Genomic DNA, 21,132 nt, shown 5'->3' on the forward strand with positions numbered 1-21,132 from the left:
AAACACTCGTTTTAATTTGTGAGAACACGATGATTAAGGAAATTAAACACTTGTACCCTTTCTCCTAAGATTTCAAGAAATAATTTTTAGATATATTTGCACCTATCCTTTAGCTGTTATTAAATACTGTTTAATTTGTGTGTGGTTATTTCCCAAGCCTAAGCAGAAAATTCATCACAGGACTTAGCAGACTCACAGCTAAGGTTCCAGAGGGGTAGCCCCAGGCCAGGGACCAATGAAATGCTAAAAGGCCTTAGTACGTCTTCTGACCACGCCCCATTTGGTTAATCACTCCCGCTTGCTTCTGATGTTCCTGAATTTTATTTATCCTGGAGAATCTGTCTTCTGCTCCATATGCCTGCTTAAGCTGAAAAAGCAGGGCGCTTTCAGCTTTTTGATAAATATAATGAAAGGCTGCCCAATTTCTCTGGGATTCTGTCAAAGCCTGTTGTAGTCTCTTCCCAGACAGAAGGGAGTAATTTTCTTCCACCAGACAGCCTTCTCTCAACCCACATTTGCCCTGTGACAATATTGAATCTGATTATCTGCTAAATTCTATAGATGTCTTCTTGTTTTGAGGCCTAGTGTTTTTGACAGTGAACTTTGAACAAATTACTTTTCAAGGAGTAGGTCCTTTGCCTTCTGCTCATTGTGAAACCCATCTCAACAGAGCTCTCAAACTAGCTCCTCCTCTTATCTCATTTTGCCCGTGAAATGGTATTCAGAGAAAGGCATGGAGTGGGTGTTATCAACCCGGAGCTGGCATTCCTCTCACTAGGAGCTGGACCCTGCCTCTGAGCTTGGATTTTATGTCGTTCTGTATCTCAGGAAACTTCCACTATCTATGCACCTTTGTATCATGTTTTAATCATGCTCGAGTCTCACCTACCTAAAAAAAAATTCTTAATCTAAAATTTCCCTTTAGATATGGCCCTACCTTATTTTCTCCCCTTCAGCCCATATTCACTAAAGATTTGTCTGCATGCACCATCTCTACTTCCCGATTTACACCCTTCCATATAGGCCCCCTTTTTAAAAACCTTCCCATAAAAACAGCTTTGGCTAAGGGCATTAACCAAAGACACCTAAATGACCCAAATACAGGAGATCCTCCCTGAGCACTTGTTTATAATTTCCCTGCTGACTCCTTCTCTTCCATCTGGTCTCCAAACATTTGGGATCTGTAATGGGCCCCCTTTGCCTTTCTCTACATTCTTATTCATTCCCATGATTTTAAAGACTATCCATATGTGGTGACTCCTGAATATGCATCCTCAGTCCGTAGCTCTTCTCTGAGAATCAGCTCCATATGCTCAATTGCCTGTTTGATACCTCCATTTAGATGCCACATAGACATCATCACCCAGAGAGAACTTTGCTTTTCTCCCCAAAAACCTGATTCATGCTTAGACTTCTCCATCTCTGTTTCTAGAATAGAAACTCAGGGACATGACTTGATTCCTCTTTACCCCTCATGATTAATCTATCATCAAATCCTGTCTGTACCATTTCCAAAATATGTCACATTGCTCTCTTCTTTTCTGTTCCAGTGCCACCAGCCCTCTTGAAGTCATTATAGTTTCTCAATTGTTTTGCAGCAACTAACTTGTTTCTTGAGTCTAGTCTTGCTTCTGTCTAACCCATTATTCATACTTCATCCAGAATAAAGATACAAATTTCTTTATCATGCTCTGTTGCATAAAACCATTTAGTTATTTGCCACTGAACTTCAATACTTGGCTTGGATAATCCTCCAGAATGTAAGCTTCCTGAGGACAGTTATCACTACTGCCTTGTTCTCTATTTTATCCATAGTGCTTAACATCATATTTAACACACGGAAAGCATTTGATAGATATTTTTGAAAAAAATGAATAATAAGTACTCACCATACTGTATATGGGGTTTTTAAAATGTTTTTTCTAAACTAGTATGTGAGCTCTGTGGAAAGGGAAACCATGAATTTTCTTCTTCGACCCTTTATATCTAATAGTTAGCAAAAGGGTTTGTAATAATTATAAAATAATTGAAAATGATGGACGAGCTGTACGGCAATAGAGTTGTTTCCAAAAATGTAGTGCAGAGTGTAAGAGGTATGAAAGAAATTAGATATCTAACACAAAAATATCTAACACACAAAATATAACATCTAATACACAAAATTTAAAAATACATGCATACAGACAGCAGTATACATTTTTCAAAAGCACAAACACAAAGATATACATTACACACATCAGATTGGCTGCTTATAAAAGAATGTGGATGGGCTTGGGAAATAAAATAAAATAGAAAAATAACTGAAGTGAGAGAAAATATTTGTTAAATGAATGATGAATGGATTCTGCAGGTGGAATGAAACTCCAAGGTGAGTAAGCATGAATCTTTAAGGGACTGCAAAACAGAGAACTGACTTCATTTATAAAAATCCTTTTGTTAGTTGGGGATTTCCTCCGAGGTTTTGAGAATAAAGATGGAAATGAGGTTGCAATGGCCTGGTCAAGTTGTAATATTCTCAGTAAAGTGATTCCCAGATCTGACTTTGCTGATCTCTAGGAAAGCTCCAGGCATGCCAACACATTCTTAGAGTTTATTTTTAACTCAATTTAATTAGGACAAGTAAATATATGTCATGTAGCACTCATAAGAGAAAAACGGATTATCACATTATATTAATGAGGCTAGGCATTCAAAGTGTGGGACAATTGTCTTACAATCAAAACCTCAGGCTCTGTACTGTATAATTTAAGATTTTTCCAAGGTCATCATATGATATATTTGTGGTTCAGCCTGAGTATACAGTCTGCACTTTTCTGTTTGAGAACCACAGGCTCCAGCACTTAAAGCACCAGAGGAGCCAAAGCAAAATTTAAAAATCTAAACAGACATTAAAGAACAAAGAAAAAGTAAGAAGGCAAAATTGCAATAAATCTCATTATAAATAAATACTAGTATTTTATCAAGGAAGGCCAACCTCACTATCACACTATCATGGGCACATACATGACACACATACACACTCTGTTGTATAGCTTAACTTAGACAAATGTAATTCTGAAAACATTGTGCAACTGCAACTTTTCTTATGAGGTTTACTAATTGGTAACTGCAGCTGTGTTGCATAATTGATCATGAAATATTTATAAATTTGGGGGATTTGATTTCCAAAACTCATCAATGATTCTCACATATCAATTTAATTGCAATCATAAACTTGACTTCAGCATCTGGATTACCACATCCTATGTTTCTTCATCATCTTAACCATTCTACTATCTTCATTTCCAAACAGAGAAGGTATTAACTGGGGATCAGACTCCATTTATAAAATATAACCAACACATTCTGTAGTGAGGAATATAACCTGGAGTGTTTTTACTTAGTTGCAGTATCGAATTTGTCACAGGTAGTTTATCTAAATAATAATAACTAGCATTTCTTGAACACTATTATGTGCTGGATTTGGTTAATCAGAATGGTTGATACAAGTGGTTCTCAAACTTGAGTGTACCCCAGAATTCTCAGGAGGGCTTTGTTAAAACACAGACTGCAGGTCCCATCTTCAGACTTTCTGAGTTAGCAGGTGCTATGGTTTGGACATGATTTGTTGGCTCCACAAAGTTTTGTGTTAAAATTTGGTCCCCACTGTTGGAGGTGGGGCCTGGCGGGGAGGTTTATGGGTCATGGGTGTGAATCCTTTATGAATAGCTTGGTGTCATTCTTGAGGGAGTGAGTTCTCACTCTGTTCCCATGAGAACTGGTTCTTGTAAAGAGCCTGGCACCTCCTCCTCTCTCTCTTGATTCCTGCTCTTGCCGTATGGTCAGCTCGTCCTGCCTTTCACCATGAGTGGAAGCAGCCTGAGGCCCTCACCAGAAGCAGACGCTGGTACCATGCTTTTTGTACAGTCTGAAGAACGATGAGCTGAATAAACCTGTTTCCTTTATAAATTACCCAGCCTCAGGTATTCCTTTATAGCAACACAAATGGACTAAGACAACAGGTCAGGGTTGGAGCTTGAGAATTTACATTTCTAACCAATTCCCAGGTAATGGTGATATTGCTGACCCAGGGACCACACATTGAGAACCACTGGTTTCTGCTATGCTGCAGTAGGAACTAAGCTCCAAAGTCTCTTGCTTTTGCTAAGTCCTATGTGGGTGGCAGCCCTCCCTCATCTTATGGCTATGCCATGTGCATACACAGCTTCCATGGTAGCTGCAACCTAGCAAGAGAGGGATGGAAGAAGCACGGAAACTCCTTGACCCACCTGGGACGTGGATCCCTTGGCTCCCCATCCATTAACTAAAACTCATCCCAGGGGCTTCTGGAGATCCCACGAATATTCTTTCTGCCACTTGGGTGCTTTACATTTACAGTCCTTTCTTTTCACCACAAAGCTGAAAGGCAGGTGTGCGTATACTGGATTCAGAGATAGAAAATTTGAGCCTCAGGGTAATTAACTACCTTCATAGATCACACAGCTACAAGGGGTGGCGGAACCAGGATTTAAATCCATGGCTGTCTAACCACAGAGATGGTGTGATATCCTCTTCAGACCACTACTCCAAACATGCTAAAGTGGCTAATTCAGCTCAAGGTTGGCATGGAGTACACTGCCTAAGAAATGCATCTGACATCAATAGAAAAGATCCGCAGTTGAGGGCTTGTAGCAGGCTCCTGCCTCAACTTTCTTTCCGTTTTTCACCTCCAAGACAGTCTTTCTCTGTCACCCAGGCTGCCAGGCTGGAGTGGCTCAACCTCGGTTCACTGCAGCCTCTGCCTCCTGGGTTCAAGTGATTATCCTGCCTCCGCATCCCAAGTAGCTGGAGTTACAGATGCGTGCCAACATGCCTGGCTAATATTTTTGTGTTTTTAATAGAGATGGGGTTTCACCATGCTGACCAGGCTGGTCTTGAACTCCTGACCTCTGGTGATCCACCTACCTGGGTCTCCCAAATTGCTGGGATTACAGGTGTGAGCCACGGTGCCTGGCCTTTCTTTCTATATAGAGTCTGCAACCTGAGAGTCTTTCAAAGTAGAATGAAATAATCTGTGTATTTTCATAATGTCTTATACTCATGTGGTGGCTAGATATTTTGAGGAAAGAAATCCTGAAGAGAGATAAAAAAGATATTTAGAGAATAAAACACTAGATGATGGCAGAAGAAAGGTCATCACAAGTCATTATAGATGGAGTTCTTATTTGGAAACATTGAGGAGAAGTTGAGACTGCCCAGCTCTTAGTCTAATTGGTGGTTTTGAGAAGCTTCCAGCCATGCACCTCTTTTCCCTCTTCCTCTGTCTACAGCTTGACCTCATCACAAATAATATCTATTTTGAGTTTTAAATACAAATTTTAATTGAGTGACTTGGAACACAGTGATACCTACATAACATGTGTGGAAGAGTTTGAACACAATGTTGACGTTGTGTTGAGAAAAAAAAAATCAAAAAAGTAAGTTGAAGGGTGCTGTTGGGTGTCTCCCACAATGCTAGGGTTTCCCATGCTTCCCAGCCTTTCCTGAATATATACCCACCGCAGCCCCCCATCCGCTCACCCCTACCCATCTTGCTTGGATAGCTCCTACTTCCTGCTTCCTCCAAAAAAAACTAGATCATTCACTGTGCTTCCCACCACTCCTAAGCCAGGCACACTGTCCAGTTGATCTGTATCACATCATATTACTATAGTGGCTGTTTCATTTGTGAGATTCTTAAAAGTAAGGCCTGTACCTTTTACTCGGGAATCCTTATTTCTAAGCATATTGCCTACAGCATGGAATAATGAGTGAATGAAGCAGATTGTTTAATTAGATTCACTAGGATTCATGTGAGGTGGCCAGACAGTCACATGGTTCACAGCTGAAGAAAGTTACAGACAGTTTATCTTTTTATTTCTTTGAAGGTCATTAATAGTTTAAAGAAAATGATGATTTTCCAAGTGCACAGAAACTCTGAATGTAGTTAAGTAAACATACTGTTACACTGGAAACAGAAATGTCAACTCAGATCCACTTTACTAATTGGGCCTATAACTCATTTAAGGTCGATTTCTGGTACCAATTAAATTCAATTTTAAAATTTCCTTTTTCATATGGGAACCACCTTTTGGTTTACATATCAAGAGTTTAAATATTGACCTTAATTTTTCTGAGAGTTGATTTTTTTTTTACAGCTTTGATCACAACTAGATTGACGTCTTCAGTCACATAATTTGGGGAAATTTGTCAAGGTTTGCAATCCATGTATGGACACTGAACTACTGGTAATTACCCTATGGGTAGGACCTTTCACTTGAGGATGTTGTCTGAACAGTAACATTGCTCAGAACAATTCTGAACTTATATACAGAGGACATTTTCATATGGATCTAATAAAAAGCCTTCTTGAAATATTATATTTTCATTATTATCAACCTAGACCATTGCCTCGTCACAGAAATAGGTCAAATTCCACAATCCCACCACTGCTGCTACTGCTACTACTATTGCTACCACCACTATGATTACCCACTACCTCTCTTACTCCACGATGACTACTATCCCTATACGTACACTCACACATACGTGAACACACTCAATTCCACAAGCACCCAAATTATCTTGCAGTGGGGTCTGGTTTTAATAAGTATTAATTTATGTATGTTTTCAGTCATTCATTCAACAATGATCCACTGAGTGTCTACTCTCTCCGGGTAACTTTTACCTATGAGAGATGAACAAAGCAGAGTCTCCATCCTCATGAAGTGTAAATCCTGTTGCAAACAATAGACAAGCAGACAAACAGATGAGAAAGCAATGCAATTTCCAGTAGTGGGAAATGCTATGAAGAAAAATAAAGCAGAGTGCTGGAGTCAGAAGTAACCTGGTGGAGACTGGGGAAGGCAGGTTATTTTTAAGTTTCCTATTGCTGCCATAAGAAATTACCATATACTTGATGGCTTAAAATAATGCAAATTTATTATCCTACTGTTCTGGAGGTCAAAAGTTCAAAATGGGTCTCACTGGGCTAAAATAAAAATGTCAGCAAGACTACATTCTTTCTGGGGGCTCTAGGGGAAAAACTGTTTCCCTGATTTCTCAGCTTCTAGAAGTCACCTGTATTCTTTGGCTCAGTGCCCTTTCTCTGTCTTCAGAGTCAGCAGCCTAGCATCTTCAAATCTCTCACTTACTCTCACCCTCTCATGAGGACCCTTATGATTATGTTAGGCCCATCCCAATTATACAGGACAATCTTCCCATCTCAATATTCTTAATCATACCTGCAAGGCCTCTTTTGCCATGTAAGGCAACATATTCACAAGTTTCGGGGATTAGGATGTGGACATCTATCAGGGCTGCTAGTCTCCTTCCTACGGGGTGATCAGGGAAGGTCTCTTTGAGGGTTTCACCTTACAGCAGAGACCTACATGACCTGAGTGAGCCACTGGACGACCTGGTGGGAGGCTGTTCCAGGAAAGAGCAAGTGTAGAAGTCCTTTGGCACATATGAAGTGCGAAGCAGAGAAAAGGCCCATGTGGCTGGTACAGAGTGGGGAATGGGGATGGGAAAGGGGAGGGTCTGGGGTCCCAGAGGAAAGCTGGGACTGCAGATGTGGGCTTTGCAGGTCCTCCTAAAATGCAATTGGGGATTTCATTCTGAGTGGAATAGGAAGCTTACTGGAAGATTCTTAGAGCGGACAGGCATGATCTCATATATTTATAGAACTCAATGAACTGGTAGAAATTCCTTTCTTAGCAAAGGGTTTAGGAGCATATTGAACTGCTTCCCAGGCTCTTTGGTGAGTCACTCAGTGAAGAGGGCGATGTGTCCTAAACCAGAAAGGAAGAGTGAGATGTCATGAGAGTCCTCTGCCCTCCCTCCTCTCCCTCCTCTGAGGGGCTGAAATCCTGTGTTGACGGGTCTGGCTGGGTGTTAAGAATGTCAGGTGGGAAGTAGAGTGGAAAGTGATAACTTCTTAATACATACTTTAGTAGAGGAGCTGAGATGATCTTGGCTCTTTTTCTTTATTTTAATTTTTTCCAACATGAGCAAAGAACAAAAAGATATCTAAATGTTGGGAATATAAGCTTTCTGGCAGAGACCTGAGGAAGCATGTAGTCTATAAAATAGCTTCTTATATAAAATTAATCTAATTAAAAATCACTGTCATCCCTTTCTATCCCCCAAGATATTAAGATAAGTTAGCTATCCAGAGATATCTTTATAATATTTTTGTAATGGCATACTTGGTAATGTAATTTTACCTGCAAATTAAATTGGTCTGGCATGATTTTCCAGTCATACAACCATACTGGTTGTTATTTTATCATCACTACTTACATTCTTCAAGGATTTTTGTATTAAGTATTTCCATGATCTTGGCTGGCACTAAAATTAAACTGATGAATTTAATGTTATAAGCATAACTTTTTTCTCTTTAATTATAAAGGATTTTAGGAAAATGGTGTGTTTGTAGTGATCTTTAACTAAATGGGATACTAAATGTTTGTATGAACATAACGTAGCTCCCTACCTCTGGAGATCATACAATAATTATTTTAAAATCAAGATACTTTCTATTTTCTTTTTGAAGCTCTTTTTTTTTAATCATGAAGTCAGCAGCTTAGGACCAAAGACAATAAAATTCACAGTTTTGCAGCTGCTATTCTTGTTTATAGGATCTGGGGCTATAGCTAAATCTACAGTTTTGTTTGGAGAAGAAAGAGCCCTCCCTGGGAATGTGCAAAAGACATCCTGACAAGAGCATCACAGATTAAATGCTGTGTTCACAGCAAGACTTCATAAAGGCAGAGCATCCATCAAGAATTTAGGGGAGCAGGGAGAGATGATTGCATTTATCTTGGCAAGGTCCACGTTATTGCAGCACAAGACTGTAGCCCAGTGTGGACCATAACCATGCATCCTGAAATAGCCCAAGTCAAGGAAAAGCATAACTGCCATAATTGTAAATAAGTGGCCCAGAGAAGTCTGCATTATATCACAGGGATTTTACATACAATTATAACATCAAACAGATTGTTAAAAATCAATTGAAATTAATTTAAAAAATGACTAGATAAATAAAGCTGTCTCTCTGTGACCTTTCCCTTGAATTCTGCCATGGACATGGTGTGGTAAATTGTACACAAACCAGGCTCCCAGCAATTAAGAAGCCATTTATGCCTTATAAAGCCTTGAACATTGGGTTTTAATTAAGAATTTCAATTATTGTAAAGCAAATCATTTTTCTTCCTTGGATAAAAGGGATTGAAAAGAAGACACTCTTAAGAAGTTTTGACAGTAAAGATTGTGCTAGAGGAACTAGAGAAAGTTAAGAAGAAAAAAATAGGAAAGAAAAGAGATGAGAAATAGAGGATAAAATAGAAGAAAACCGTCAATGTACTGAATAGGAAGAAACAGAAGCAGCAAGCTTATCTTGGAAAGGTGAAAGGGAGAGTGTTTTCTCACATGTTAATATTTAGAACATGGCTAATGTTTGGCTGTTCTTATTAGCTGAAATAAGCTGAATGCCAAATCTAGATGAAAAGTGAAAAATGTAATCCGTTATCCAGATGTTTCCAAATATCTGGATTTTTGCATCAAATAGTTAAAACATCTCAATGATCAACTGAACTTGTTGTTTTGTGTTTATACATGTTGACATTATTAGATAGCCAAACTTTGCCTGGTGCCTGTCCACACAAAATAGGAGTCCAACTCTGAACCTGTTTAACGTATACTTACACTTCACGGCAGATTCTTCAAGCATGCTTTTGCTTGGGCTCTGGTGCAGTGCTATGCCACCACTATCTCTGTATGTTAGAAGGAGACTTAATGTTAGGCACATTGTCATCACCCTGAAAAGAGGTGAGAGTGTTTTTGAAAGATATTGCAAAATACTTGGAAAGGATAAGAATGCTTGTCTTTCAACAGCTTGATCTTCACTAGTGTTCAAGTATTTTAAAAATCATTTTAATTTGGAAAAGATTGAAGAACATACTCTGAAACTAGTGAGAAAACAAAACAAAAAAACACACGAAAACAGGGGTCTTCAAGTGCTTTCCATAAAAAGCCAAATAGAAAATGTTTTGGGCTTTATGGGCCATCTCATCTCTGACACTACCTCTCAACTCTGCCACTATCCCATGAAAGCAGCCACAGACAATACATACATGAATGAGCATAGCTGTGTGCCAATAAAACTTTACTTATGGACAATAACATTTGCATTTCATAGAACTTTCATGCATCACAAGATAGCCTTCTTTAGATTTTTGTCCAACCATTTAAAATATAAAAATGACTCTTAGCTCTTGCACTATGCAAAAACAGGCAGTAGGCAGCATTTGGTCTGTGAGTCACACTTTGCCAACCTCTACCCTAAAACATGAGAGATTTAGATAAATAATAATAATGCAATAATAATAGTAAACATTTGTAGCATGTTTAAAATGTGCCAGGACTATACTAAACACTCTACATGTTCTATAGCAATTATGTCCTCAAAATAGCCCCATCAGACAGATACTATTATTTTCTTCAATATACAAAGAAGAAATGAAAATGCAGATTTCAAGTAACAGAGCGACTGTATCCAGTTATGTGGATTGCATACTGTGCATGGGTGCCCATTCAAGGGAGTGAGTCAAAAATGACCCCTCCAGTCTCCTTGGACTTCCTCTGCTCAAAGGGGTACCTGTCTCTAATTTGCACCAAGGTCCTAGGGCTAGTCTTTTAAGTAACTTGTCCAAGGCCACATTTATTAAGTGTCAGGGTTGGGATTTGAAGTGAGGACTTTCAATCCAAAGACTCTGCTAAGCTGCTGAGGCAATTTCCTGCATACGTTTTGAATGTATTTTATGTTTTAGAGGTAGTTTTTGCACAAATCTTGTTTGTTTCTTCATAAATTCTCTCTTACTTACCTAGGACTAATAGATTCAGTTACTCTAAGCTGACTTTGTTCCTGAAATTAGACATGTTTGTCCTCATAGTTGCTTCATGCAACAATGTGTCAAAGTATCAGAAGACATAAACAGCACTAGCACCAAACATTATAAAAATGAAAATATTGTGACATTGCAAACACTTGTTTCCTCTTTACTTCTGTAATTCTTTCTCAACCTAGTCAAGACAACGTATTTTCAAAGGGGCTAAGGTGAACAGCAGCTTAAAATAGCAAACTGAAATATATTGTACCATTTTTGCCTGTAATATTACTTAAATAAACCGTCATCCCCAGTGTGATCAGTTGATTGTGAGCTCAGCTAAATAGCATGCTAAAGTCATAATTCCAACTTGCCAAAGTGAATTCCATTCTTCAAAACATTTTCTTCCACTATTTCTTGTACACATTTCCTTCTCCATCTATCCCTAATGCAGGCCTTCACCTCCCTTTTTCCCTAGATACTAAAATGCCTCCCCTATACTCACCTTAGTTCTAATTTCACAAGCTATCAATAGTCTATCATAGTGACTTTATGTTAATCTTAGAATGCTGTTTTAAAAATCATTGCACAGTCCAGTTTGAGGCTCTGCACTGGGGTCCTGTTTATAGTGTCCATATAAATGTCTGAGCCAGGCACTCAAGACCCTCTAAGGGTGGTCCAGCTTTATTTATCTAGTTGTTTACTATTCCCTCAGTTCAGTCAATCAAATGCATTTCCTTCTTATCCTCACTCTTGAATACATATGCACATGCCCATCTATGAGTCCTTGCTCACACTGTCCATGTTTGGAGAGCCCTGCTTCTTCCGCTGTGCATCTGTACTTTCACACCCTCTGCCGAGGTGCCATGCCACGTTCTACCTTCTCCAGAGAGTTTCACTGGGTTCCCAGCTCAGGATCTTATCTCTTTCTACCACAGGTTCTATTATTCAGCTACTTTCTGTTTGGGATGTTCTCAGATTTGCTTCCCCTCTGTATTCTGCAGGCCAGAAGATTCTAAACTCTTACGGCAGGATTGCTGCATTCTCCTGCAGCAGCCGTGAAATCCACATGCCAAACTCTGATCTGCAAACAATGCTTCATCTTTTGCTTTTTGAATCTCAACCTAAGATCTGATTATGATTTTCCCATTCTGTTGGGCCTGTGAAAAAACAAGCCAACAAGCAAAACACCACTAAATTTTAGCTTGTCTTGGGATAATCTAACTTCTCCCCTGGGGCTGTTCTGGCATCTTCCACAGATCCAAGTGGTGAGGAGGTTGGAGACACTGGGCCCTCTGTTACTGCACACAGGGTAGGCCTGAGAGCTTGTCATCTCTGTCCTCAGTTTTAATGATCTTCTGCTGTTCCCATGTCATGCTGTGAGCCCAGGAATCTTTGTGAAGGCTGCTTATGTTTCTGTCAATGTGCACAATGTAGCCATCCCTCTCCAGGCTGGCAGGCGTCCTAGTGGGCTGCTTAATGCGGGACACAATTCCTCTCTGCTCTTGAAACTGGTCCCAGACCTCCGCCTCTTCCACCCTTCCCCAAGCCCAGGGAGCTGGAGTTTGGAGGAACTTCTCCATTCCTGTTTCTTTAGAATGTGAATAGAGAATCTCTTTCCCCAAGGGTTTAGGCTTTTATAAAACAAAGACACAAAAGCTTGTGGTTTGCCCTGTTTCCCACTCTTTTCTGTGTCTCTTCCAATTGAGTAGGGATCTGATCTTGTGCTAGAATGGGGGTGAGGTGGGAGAGATTTACTGGAAAGGGAAGAAAAGATGAGATACAGAGAAGAAGTAAAATAAATGAGTATTTAAAAATAGTAACCATCTGTATGCGTTTTTTTTTATTTCCTACTTTATCTTATACACAACATTGTTGGCAATGCAGAAAGAGCTTAATAAAGACTTTCTCCATTAACTCGTAGAGCTCAGTCTTTGCATTTTCAATGAAAATGATGAGAACTTCCATTTCTGCCACCAGAATTTTTAAGGCATTCTTTAATGTTTTGTTTTCTTTACTTTTACAGCTGCATTAGGTTTAACCAACATTGTTACAATTTTAGCAAAAAGGCACCCTTTTTTTTAAATAGATGCTTTTTTCATCCTAATATAACATCCTTTTCTGTAGAAAGGCATGAGGAAGAAATGTAGAATCTGTTTACAAAAGGAACTTTGGCTCTCAATGAAATCACCAGGTAAGTAGGTGGAGGTGAAGTCTGAGCAAGCAACTGGCAGAAGAACCCCCTCTGCTTACCTAATTCCTTGGCATAATTAATTTATTCACAAACAGTGCCTATGTGGGTTCTGTCAGGTACCTCCCTGTCTGAACACCTTGTTTCATCCAGATGAATCCTGGGTATTTCTGGTGGATTTTAAAGGATGCTACAAACAAAGCATACTCAGGGAACATTCAGTATCAATAGATGGATACTTCTACGTCAGCCTTAAAGGACCCAAATGGCAAAAGCAGTAGAGGGTAGTGGTGCCAGCACTGTAGCCAGACCTTGTGGCTTGAATTGCAGGTCTTATTAGCTGTGGGTCCTATGGCATGGGCACCTCTGGTCCCTCTGTTTTCTTCTTTGTAAACAAGTGGGGATAAATATACTCATATTGCAAGACTATTAGGAAGAGCAAATGAGAAAATACGTCTTCTGCCTTGAACACTGCTGGACACATGGCAAATGTAATGTAGCATTAGCTATTATTATCATCAAATCTTTGTTCTCTCCTTTTTGTCTGCCATTCCCTTCCTGATTACACCTCTTTACCCAACAAAACCTCTGAAAAAAACACATCTAAAATTTTACCATTTACCATTCTGTTCAACATAATTGGAACTGCAAACGACTTCATATAACCTATCATTTTAGGACACTTGGAATCATGTCCTCCTTAAAGCCATTGCTTTGAAATGGGCAACTGCATTCTGATTTTTGCATTCCATCCAGGTCTTTATGCAACTGTATTTCTAGTCAGTCTTTAGTTATGTTAGTTTAAGCATGTTAGATATAAGGAATCAGAAGCCCAACAAAAAGTAGCTTCAATATACAATAAAAGCACATATAGTGGTCTATATATCTAGAAGTCTACAAGTAAGAAAAAACTCTGGATTGTAAAATTCAGTGACTCAACAATGTCATTGAGGTTTCTTTCCATTTTTCCTCTGCCTACCACAATGGCAGATTCCCTCTGAGGCTAGCCTTACCTAGGTGGTAATATGACTTAGCCTTACCTCACAGTGGTAATTTGACTGCTGACATTTTCTCAAGATACTTGCTCTCACATATGTCCTTGGAGAGAACCAGAGAGATGCCCATTTCCAGAAGCTTTCAGAAAAGAGAAAGGATACTTCTCAGAGGTTACAGAAAATTTCTTCTCCAGTCTTATTGGCCCACATATTGTGTCATCCATGCTTGAAGCAATCACTGTAGCCAGGGGAGGGGAGCACACTGAGTAGGTTATGCCTGAACTACATACCCCACCCTCAGTGGGAACAGGGGACAATCAGTCTCCTTCAATGGGCAAGGACTCATGGGAGGTGTGGCTACCCGAAAAAAAAACCAGGACAAGTATCCAAAGAAGGGGGAGTGGACCCTATGGTGGTGTATTAGTTCATTCTTGCATTACTATAAAAAAAAAACTTGAAACTGGGTAATTTATACAGAAAAGAGGTTTAACTGGCTCATGGTTCTACAGGCTGTACAAGAAGCATAATGCTGGCATCTGCTCAGCTTCTGGGGAAGCCTCAGGAAACTTACAATCATGGGGAAAGCAAAGCGGGAGCATGCACATCACATGACCAGAGTAGGAGCAAGAGAGCAAGGAGGAAAGTGCTACACGCTAAATAGCCAGATCTCATGAGAACTCATTCACTATGAGAACAGCACCAAGAGGATGGTGCTAAACCATTCATAAGAAAAACATCCCTTAGCTGGGTGCAGTGGCTCATGCCTTTAATTCCAGCACTTTGGCTGAGGTAGACGGATCACTTGAGGTCAGGAGGTTGAGACCAACCAGGCCAACATGATGAAACCCTGTCTCTACTTAAAAAATACAGAAATTACCTGGGCATGGTGGAAGGCACCTGTAATCCCAGCTACTTGGGAGGATGAGGCAGGAGAATTGTTTGAACCCAGGAGGCAGAGGTTGCTGTGAGCCAAGATCGCACCACTGCACTCCAGTCTGGGTGACAGAGTGAGACTTCATTTCAAAAAAAAAAGAAAGAAAGAAAGAAAGAAAATCACCCCCACGATACAATCACTTGCAACCAGGCCCCACCTCCAACACTAGAGACTACAATTCCACATGAGATTTGGGTGGGGACACAGATCCAAACCATATCAGGAGGCCATTTCAATATCAATTCTAATAACCATGCCACCTGACTAAAATCATTCTTCTGCTCTCTGCTAAAAATCTGATTTCACCTCTGCTAAAAATCTGATTTCACCTCATCATACTCAACACAGGACTGTTTCTATTTGTGTTTGCTTATTTGTTTTGTTTTGTATTAACAGCAAATATCATGACCCATACATGTCTTGACCACACGGAATTGTAACTGGCCACAGCATTGAGTCAAAAGACTCACTTGGCAAATTCATAGTGGAAATGACTATAAAGAGTAAAGTGCACACAAAGGCCTATTCATATATTTTAAAAGTAATTCTATATGGTGCCCTGCTTTTAAAAGTGGATTTTAGTGGAATTAGATTTGAACAGCTTGAACATATGTTTAGATACATTCAATTTTAGTTTCTAGCTAATTTGATGAACTAGCAGTGAATAGTATATGTCAAGGTGAACAGGTGCTTCGGCCTCTGGCCTACCAGCCCCAGTATGATAATCTGCTGTTCTGCTTTTGTCGATCTGTTCCCACCAGGTCTCACATGAAGGAAGATGTTCACCCTGAGGACAAGGCCCCCGCATGCATTCTCAGTATGTTCATGTTTTCTTTACCCATTCCCTTCCATTCAAATGTAAGTAAATAAGAGACAAATTTTTTTATAGGTATGAATTTGAATCAGCTCTAATTTATAAAAACAGAAAGGTTGTTTTCAAACTTTAGTTTTTGCATTAGATAGGTTTGGCTAGTTATGCTGCAACAAGAAACAACTCTTCGGGGCTTGCCACAGCAACATTTTGTTTTTCACTCAATGTGAACTTATAGCGGAGGGGATGCTCTGCTAATCAAGACCACCCAGGCACCCAGCTGGTGGAAACACCATCTCAAAGCAGCTCACAGGGTCACAGAGCTGAGCGAAGGTGACATCACCAATCACAAACTCATTCTTTATGTTTTTGCCCTGGAATGACATATCATTTTTGTTCTCATTTCATGACCAAGATAAGTCACATAGGCCATGCCATGTGGGGACAAGGAAAAGCAATCTTAACATATGCTTTGAGAAGGAAAAATGGAGTATTTGTGAGTGTTCTAATTACCATTACAGATTTAAAAAGAGAAAAATCATTAGTAACAATGAGTTAGGATATACCTCACTGTTCTGCTTGTTAATTGCACCTCCTGCTAGCCAATAAAAGCTTAGTTGTGCCATCTCTTAAGCTGAGGAGGTTCTTCCTGGACCATATATTCTCCATGTTTACTACACGGAAAGGGGGCTTTTTGGATATTTTGCTGATGTTTACATATTGTTAAATTCTAGTTTAGCAAAATTTAACATTGTACATATATACCTATATATTGTAGCATATTGTATAGATAAGCACAGGGCCACTCTATAATAGGTTCAAAACCAAAAGATAAAAATAGTTCTCCCATAACACAATGAATAACCAGACTGAAAATTCCACTTAAATGGTTACCTAATATTAGTCTGTATAGCATCATCTTCTTTCTAGAAATACCTACATATGTATATTTATAATGCTTACGAAAAACCTGGAAGTAAATTCATTAAAATGCTAATTATATCTGGTTATAACAGTAAATAGTATATTAATTTTTATTTTACTTTTCTTTTATCTGCATTTTCTAAATTTTCAATGACGAATGTCCTAAATAATAAAATTATTATCTCATTGCATTTGTGGTCAGGTGAAATAACTGAAAGCAACTGTGATAGGCAGGATTCTGAGATAGCCCCAAGATCCCAAGATTCCTCCCCACAGTGTACCTTGTATATAAGGAACACACCTTGTATAATCCTCTCCTATTGAGTGTGGGCGGCACTGTGAATACCGTGGGATATTGCTCCTGTCACTATGTTATGTTATATGACAAAAGGGATTTTGTGGATGTAATTCAGGTCCAAAATAAGTTGAGTTTGAGTTAATCAAAAGAGATATTGCCTTGGGTGGGCCTGAGCTAATACAGAGACAAGCGGCAGCAGAGGCCATCCTCTACTGACCGTGAGGAAGTAAGCTGCCAAGTTGGTAGAGGAGGGGACCATGGTTCAGCATGAGAAGGTGGCATCTGGGAGGCCTGACTGACAGCCAGAAAGAAAACTGGAACCTCAGAAATATAGCTGCAAGGAAATGAATTCTACCAACAACCGGCGAGCTTGGAAGAGGGCTCTTCCTCTCAGATGAGCTAGCAGCCCTAACCTGCTACTTGATTTTAGCCTGGCAAAGTCTTAAGCAGAGACCCCAGCTAACCCATGCCTGGACTGCTAACCCGACAGGATCAATAGATAATGAATTTGTGTTGTGTTAAGTCACTAAGTTTGTGGCCAGTTTGTTACACAGTAAAAACAGAACAAAACAAAACAAAATACACAGCAATGTCAACAACCGTCAAAAGATTGTTCTGCATAAAGTCATGAAAAAGTGAGGATAAACACATATTTAAAAAATTTTTTTTTTCAAATGGAAATCAAAATTGCAGTTAGCTTTGTGGGAAGTTTGTTATTGGGAAGGGGCAGGCAGGAGCCTGCTGGAAATGTTCTACATCTTGATCCAGGTAGTGATTGGTGCAGATATTAAAATTCATCGAGATGTATACTTAATGACCTGTGTGTCTGTACTTACATCCCAATAAAAAATAACGAACTAAAGCCAGTGAGCTTGACATCAATCATTACAAAAATTCTCTTAGGTAAGTCTATGTGTCTTGAGCATGATAGGCACTCAAGAAATACTTTTCTTTATTATAGTAAAATACACATAACATACACTTTGCTATTTTAATCATTTTAAGTGTACAATTCAGTGACATTAAGTACACTGGCATTGTTGTGCAACCAGCACCACTATTTATCTCCAGAGCTTTTTCGCCATTCCAAACTGAAAGAAATATACTTTATTGTTGAGACACCTGGCTCTGTTTTTTTTTTTTTTTCTATGCAAACAAGTCAAGGAACAATACCAGATGATTATCCAGGCACTTCTCATATTATGCTTGTTTTTGTGTGAAGTTAACATGAGCACTGCTATGCTTCTAGGTTTTTGTTAAGTAAAAATTCTTGGAAGATGGCCATTTATTTTACCCAATTTTATCAGCTTAGTTTTTTATAATCCCTTGCCAGCCCCCTCATTCATCACTTCCTCGCTCAAACCATATTCTCCATTATAACAAATTACTTGTGATTCTCAGAACACACTAAGACCATTTGGCCCTTGCCCGTGTACTGCACCCACCCCACCCCCCGAAATGCTGTCACACCCTTCCATGCTTGGCAAACTTAATTCAGGAAATTGCATTGAGCACTTGCTCTGCGCTGGGTGCTGGGTATCCACTGATGAACCTGCCTCAGTCTTGTAGGGAGGTGGACACTTGTCCTTTAAGTCGTTGTGCAGATATCAGCTCCCTGTGACACCTTCTCTGACTGCCTTCCTTCTATGCCCCACTCTCCCATTGCCATCTCTTGAGGCTGTCTTAGAAATGTGCGCATACAGCCCCCTACTTCAGAAATCTCCCTATTTCTTGACTTTTTAAAATATCTTGTCTCCTCTACTTAACTGAAATTTACTTAAAAATCAGGTTGTACCTAGTTCACTTTTGTGTCCTCTGCACCTACCATACTGCCGGGCCAATGGTTGAGCCTCTTTTGCTATTCATTGAATGACCGACTTGAGTGTTGGGTAAAAACATTAAGGTCATAATTACATTGGAGGTGCTAGCTAAAGATCAGGGCACCTTAACATCTGAAGGTCACTGAAAGGTTTAGTTAATAGTTGTGACAGGTAGAGAAAATGAGGAGGGCACTGTTAAAGTCTTTTCCGTATGACGGGCTTATTAATTAAACAGCAGAATGTAGGAACCTGTGAACATTGACTCCCTCCCCCAGAAATGGGCTCCCTTTCTTATTAATTAAGTTGAATGCAGTACAGTGTAAATCTCCCAATGCTTATTCCACTCAGTTCATACATACTAATGAGGACACACGTATGAGTGTGGTGGTGGAGGAGGAAATCATTTATTCAGCAGTAGGAAAAAACATAACATCAGGACGTGGACCCCCTGCTGACTTTACACACAGTTTTCTTAAAGATTTATATTGGCAGACTAGTTAAGTAACTGAGTGCATGAGATAAAGAGCATGTCATTGCAAAGGTTACAAGAGACTCTTCATGTTTCTCCACTTAACATCCTATAGATGAGGGTGGAAAGTGTGGACACAATCTCTCCGGCTCTTTCCTCCACACAGTAGCTACCATGTGTAAGTTTTCTACTTCTATCAAAAATTTACAACAGAATGTTCAGAGAACTTTCACCATTCCCTGTAACTATAGAAGACAAATTTTGGTACAAGATGACACAATTACGTTTGTCTCCTTTACACTGAGTGTATTTAACATTTTAAAATGTAGGCGATAGTCTCATTAGCTAAGAGAGAAAGTATTCTGAAAACATAATCTCAGGTTTTATGACTGGGCTTATGTTATTTACTGACTTCCAGAAAGAGGAAAAAGGGTAAGATAAGTCCTCAAGTTATTGTTTCATCTGCAGGAAACGACTTGAGCTCCTCCTGGAAGTGAAATATGCATTATTTTCTACAAGCCCACATGCTTGGTCAGCTCTATTTGTATCCTGCCTGATGACAGTTTAATGATGGCAAAACTGAAACAGTGCATGCGAATTTCATAGTATATCCACCTACTCTATTGTGTTTTGAACATCAGTCCAAACAAAATTTTTAAAAACCTACAGAGAAAGCATTTGTATGTGTATATGTGTGTGTATGTATGTGTGTGTGAATATGTAAAGATGGCTTTTAAAGTATTTCATAAAGATATTGAAATGAAACAATCTTCTCATAAGAAATCGGGTGAGTTGGTATTACAGTTTTCTTCCTACCCTTTTTCTTTTGTGTATATTATGGGCATAAAGGTGTAGGAACAATTTACAATAGGCGAGTGCCACTGGGTTGATTAATTGGTTGAATGGGTTCCTTTTGATTGTGGCCAGAACAAAACCTGGAACTGAGGGCCAGAAATGGGCAGTGTCTTGGCCAGTGTCACATAGCCTGTTAGAAGCACAGCAGAGGCCAGCCCCTCAGCTCTCCTGATACCCAGTGGGTTGTCATTTCACTAGAGAAAGAGATGTAGTTGCTAAAATTTTCCCTCTTTCTTTGCTTTTCTTATTTATTTTTTTCCCATATGGTGCCTTCCATCTGTATCTTGATACTGTTTCTATTAGCAACAACAAAAGAACTCACTTTTGTTTTGATTTTTAATTTCTCTTGATGCATCCAAATCTTTTCCCCACTGGGTTCCCAGCTAACTCTGTCCACTCTTCTCGTCAATACTCTGTTCCTGGGAGGTCTGGGTCTGTTTACTATGCTTTCCTGGCTGAATCAAGATAGCAGGAAGAGTTGGAGTGCTGACTTTGTTCCGTTCTCTATTTTACCACAAAAGTAGAGGGAGGTGGGGTGGTGGGAAGAGAAATTTTAACTACGGGTGAGAAATTCTTTGCTTCCTTTTATAAGAGAGGGGGTTTTCCCATCACACCAGCTGCTGTGTAGTACTAACTCATGAATCAGATCACATTCTTTCACCACCTCGCCCAGTGACACCTTCCTCAAGGCTGGACCTCTGCTGAAGAGAAGCAGGAGGAAGCTCTGCAAGGTGAGCAGAAAATACTCAGCAAGTCTTGGAAGAAATATAATATACGGCCAGGCGCGGTGGCTCACCCCTGTAATCCCAGCACTTTGGGAGGCCGAGGCAGGCAGATCACCTGAGGTCAGGAGTTCAAGATCAGCCTGGCAACATGGCGAAACCCTGTCTCTACTAAAAATAGAAAAATTAGCCGGGCGTGGTGGAGC

At 39.6% G+C, this 21,132-nt stretch overlaps 1 long non-coding RNA gene across 1 annotated transcript in view; it reads left to right on the top strand.

Moving 5' to 3' along the window:
• LOC134810096 (uncharacterized) overlaps window positions 1–17,889 on the top strand; it is a 36,754-nt gene extending 18,865 nt beyond the window's left edge. Inside the window, exon 3 of the long non-coding RNA XR_010157313.1 lies at window positions 15,789–17,889. This is a non-coding gene — a long non-coding RNA (uncharacterized LOC134810096). The remainder of the gene's footprint in view (window positions 1–15,788) is intronic.
• Window positions 17,890–21,132: the final 3,243 nt, after the last annotated feature.

The sequence above is a fragment of the Pan troglodytes genome, chromosome 4 (genome assembly GCF_028858775.2).
Source record: "Pan troglodytes isolate AG18354 chromosome 4, NHGRI_mPanTro3-v2.0_pri, whole genome shotgun sequence".
Taxonomy (NCBI): Eukaryota; Metazoa; Chordata; class Mammalia; order Primates; family Hominidae; genus Pan; species Pan troglodytes.